A 5053-nucleotide genomic window follows, 5' to 3' on the forward strand; every position below is an offset into this window, starting at 1 on the left:
GGGGCCTGAGATTCCAGAAAGCCTGGAGCAAGTGTGACACACTTTCTCTGGATGAGCATGTACCTGTTTGTATTTGCTTGTGTGTGTGTGTGTGTGTGGGTGTGCGTGCATTCCCAAGCATGTGTTTGTGAAGGCTGAGTTAGAAGCGGATGCAGAGATAATGGATGGATGTTGATTCTACACTGTCACCACTGTATGGCCATTTGGAGCCATTAAAAATCCCCAATGTCTCTTTGATTCCTGCTCACTTCAGCTGCTGTGCTCCTTCTGAATTGTCTGTGTGTTAGAGCGTGTACATGGCGTGCCTATTAGATCTGACAAAACGATCAAAAATAAAAACTATGATAGAAAGCAGAGAGACACTGAATTCTAGCATACATACAGAAGCTTCCGGATAAAAAGAAAAAGATGACATGGATGTGATGTAAGAAGGAACGGACTGGCCATAAGAAGCACTCAGACTTTTTCCATGGGGCTAAAGGGTTTGTTTTATTAATCTTATTTTATTACACTAATATTTTATATATATATATAAAGTTATCCTCAAATTTGCACTTGAATCTGTGTAAAACGTTTAATATATATTTTTCTCTATTGCTTTATTTTATTTAAATGTTCAGTTATTTGTGTTATAAAAAAAAAGTTATTTAACCTGTTATACTGTATTATGACCATATAAATTTCAATACCGTGATAATACCGTGATAAAAGTATGAGAAATTAATTGCAACAGGAAAATTTGATACCAGCATATCCCTACTCAGAACACTGTCATGTTGGCGAGTTTAAATGTATTCTTTTATACAACACTTAAATAAACAAAGAGTTAATATTAAGTAGCTTACAATTCAGATACAATATTATTAATTACGTTGTCTTACGATCAGCGCAGTGTTGTTTCGTTCCTGAATGATTCACTCTTTGCAAATGAATCAATTGAATGATTCAGTGAATCAATTATAAGGACCATTGGTGAGATTTGAACCGCATTCTACAACACTACTTTTACTATTTCTGCTATAGAAAGATATGGTAAATTATAATAGTTGTGTACTTTTATGCAGTTCGGAATCTATGTCATGTGTCAGTGTTTTTAACGAATCCTCTAAATGAATGTTTCAAAAACTCATAAAGACACATTATCGATGTAACCTAGCATTATGATGTATGTTTTGTATTAATTATATTAATATTATGCCTACATTAGAATAGTACTATACAGATATTCTATATGTTAAAAATACAAATTAAAAATACATGAAGTTACATAATAAATGCCTCAATTCATTTCACCAGATCAGTTTTACAATTTATTGTAACCTATTTTTTAAAAATGCATTGTATAATCTAAACATGCTGTACAATAAAGTGAATAAGATAGCATGACTGAAAAGTAGCAACACAGTGAATGACAACATGAAACAAAGCTCTTCAGTATCTGACAGAACATTTTAATTTTGTTAAGGTGTCTTTCGATTTGCAAAAAGGTTCTTTATAATATGCAGCACACATTCACTTCTCTATAACAGAGTAGGCTAATAAAGTTGCACTGTTGATGGAGAAGAGAGAGATAGGGGTCATAGTCCATAAAAAATGGAGGGTAGGCAGTTATATGGTTATTTGATTGAGGGGTAGAAAGATTGTAAAGCAGGCAAGGAAAGGGGGTATTCCTGTACCCCATCTGTTCCCCTCAGTCACTGTTAAGAAGATACGTGGCCAGGGACGAGGTCAATCAGAGGGCAAGGGCTGGGTAGCTCACTTGCTACATGTGAAGCCATGAAAGCCATCTAAAAGAGATTCATCCTTAGTAAAGTTAGGGGAGCACTGGCTGTACCCCACTAATTCCTCAGCAGCTGTGAGCCAGTATCTGGTCTGAGCAATCTGCTTGTGATTGGCCATGTTTCAGTGGGTGGGGTCGAAGTGGGAGGAGCCACTTAAAATGACCTGTGATCTGTGCTTTTCTCTTTTAAGGCACTGAGCTGCCACTGTCTCCTCTCTTTTTACCACGAGGGATGTAATAAGTGAGAAACAGCCAACGCAAAATTCATCAGAGAATTATTGAGAGGCCCAAAAGTGGTACGGAAAGATTTCCAGAAGCATGCGGTGGTCGTTGATTTTTTAAACTGAGGTTCAATCAAAGCATTTATGGCATTATATATTATATTTAGAATGCACTTTCATCAAGCAAGCCCTAAATGATCCTTTAGTTTTTCAGGAAACCAAAACCACTTAGTCACTCCCCACCACGACACGGGAATGAGGTGCCTTCTTTCTCCATGCAGACACTCTACCAAGACTGTATATCAAAAAATCAGTCAAGTGTCGGCATTCACACATAACCATGTTGCAAAAAAAGGATTTTAATTGGAGGTACTCTGTGGGAGCTGACACAGGAGCCTTTTCTGTGCCGGCCGCATGTAACAGACCCTGCCATTGACCGGACCCTCCAGCCCCCGTGGCTAATATATGGCGGGCTTGTATGAAGATGGCTGTGTGTAACTTTGAGAGGAGAGGCTACATAGATCAGCCCATCAGCGCAACTCTTGTCACCCTCCTTTTTTACAAGTCTGAGGTTTTTTTTTCCGTGTGTAAAGATTTATGGTGAGTTTTTCTCTCTGCTATTTCATGGCTGTTTAAGTGGGGTTAGTTAAGCCCAATTCAACTTGAAGTCCTGATTGAGATGTACTAACAGACGCTACAGTAGTTGGCAGCCATGGGGGTTGGGTACAGCAAAGGAAAGAGGCAAGGAAAGAGGCAAAGGAATGTTTGTGGCCTATAAAATAGCAGCCTGTCAAGCCGAGATGCTTGCCATGTTTGGGTGGAGAGCAGCTTTTAATGGGGAAAGACAATTTGGCGCTCTTTCTGAAAGACTGACTTTCAGTGAGTGCTTCACAGACATCCAGCGTCTGTACACATGTGGTCAGACATCTGATAAATGGACAGGACAACTAATCTGAAAGGAAAACATTCTCACTTTAATTACCCCCTATCTATCTTTAAGCTGTGTGAAAACTGAAATTATAGCTGTCAGGCCGAGTAAATACTCTCTGCACAGCTTTTCCTTTCACAAGTGGCATCTTGTGTGTTTGATTGTGTGTGTGTGAGAGAGAAAGAGAGAGAGATTCATCCAAAGCCATAATAGCAGTATCTGTAACATAGAGAGATTTAGTCATTCTAATGGTGTAAATGTCATTCTGACACTTTTACTGTCCACATGCACATGCCAAGGAGCTGCGCTATGCCTGCGCATGTGTTACTGCGGGAAAAATTTCCGATACTGTTGCTGACCCCCACGCAGTGACGTGCAGATGTGTCTGAAGCTGTGTTCTGCTTATTTAACAAGAAATATCCATGAAACTATGAACACTGTTTTCAAGCACCTGTTAATATTCTGTGTCATTTCCCAAATGTTCTTCCTAAAGCAGGGCTGTAACCTCCATGTATACACTGGGATGTTTTCCCTGATATTTTAAATAGTGTACAATTAAAATTATTATTATATAGTATTCTTAAACTTTTGTTACAACATTTTTTTTTTTTTTTTGGTCAGTTATAATTAATTGATGTATGCCTATAAGAAAATTCATTTTAAAAATGAAAATGATTATCCAATAAGCAAATTATTTGATTTAGTAAATCACATTAAAACAGGCAACACTGGATTGAACAAACGCCGAAAGGACTGTTTAGAATACTTAAGTAATCGATTAGCGACTGAGTGTAGACAGATTATTGGCACAGGATCAGGTATTTGTTTCTTTTACTGAATTCAGCCCTTACAATTTCAACCAGGCTCCCGTTATAAATAGGTCCAACCTTTGGATGAATGGTAGATTGAGGCATTGAACAAAAAAACATCTTTTGTTCCTTTAATTCACAGTTATCAACATAATGGCCATTATCTGCAGCCTTAAGTGATGCTGACTGTTAATACAGAGGGCTTTAATAGATTTTAGGAGGACAAAGGTAGGCAATGTTTAGCTGCACATGTCAGTCTTTTTGTGTGTGTAGGGAGAGTCTGCATTAAAAACCTCATTCACAAAGGCTGGTTGATGTGTAATTAAATGTGATTACTGCCGCAGTCTGTGTGTGTCCTTTTCTGAGGTCACTCGCACACACACAAGTGCTGCAACTCTCCGTCGCCAGGTTTCATCCCCCTTCCTTGGCTTCCTGAGGAGCCTGTGACTTTGGTGGCTGATGGGAAATTTTGTGCATGCCTGAGCTCACAAAGACTCTCTTTCAGCTGCATGCATGCTTGACCTCTCACAGTTCATCGCCCAGCTTTGTGCTCCCGTGACCTCGTGCTGACCAGGGGTTTCCCCTGGAGGTCAGCGGTTCAATCGGGTGCCTGTGTCTAATTTCTTCCTGGCTACAGCACCACCACCACCCCCCCCCCCCCTTCCCCCACCAAATCTGCCTAGAAATCTGTCCACTGTCTCCCCTTCTGCTGCTCGGACCTAATTCCAATCTTCAGGGATTAGGTGTGGAGTGACAAGACCCTCTGGCCAATGGGCTGACTTGTCAGTTAGGTTCGAAGGCCAGTGGTACACAATAGCCAGACTTTTCCTGTCTCCTTCCTAAAACCAGCCCCCACTAAAACAACAATCCCCTCCCAGGGGAGCGCATGCCTTATTGGGGCACGCTGATCCCAACCTCTCTCCCCCAAACACACCAGTACACCAGAACAGAAGCCTCTGTTGCCCAGATTCCATGTGGCTCCTGTTGCAGATCAACCTCCCTTGTTCCTGTTTCCCTTTCCTGCTCAAATCTCTGTCCAAATGAAGCAACACCGTGTTTCGTCTGTGTGGGTGCTGTTGACAGACTGAGCCATTGATATGATCTCTGCATGCATAAATTCTACACCGTGTGTCAAAGTAAAGCATCGCGTGACACATAAGATACTGCAGGTGTTAGTTACTTTGAAAACAAAACGAACAACCTTCCAATTTCAGCTATATTCGTCAAAGAAAAGCGAACTTGACTAACCCTGACAGGCTGTAAGCAGCGTGTAATTCCACTCCTGGCCTCTGGAGGCAGCAGGGCGCGCTAGTGT

This window comes from Carassius gibelio, chromosome A12 (genome assembly GCF_023724105.1).
Source record: "Carassius gibelio isolate Cgi1373 ecotype wild population from Czech Republic chromosome A12, carGib1.2-hapl.c, whole genome shotgun sequence".
In the NCBI taxonomy this organism is placed as follows: Eukaryota; Metazoa; Chordata; class Actinopteri; order Cypriniformes; family Cyprinidae; genus Carassius; species Carassius gibelio.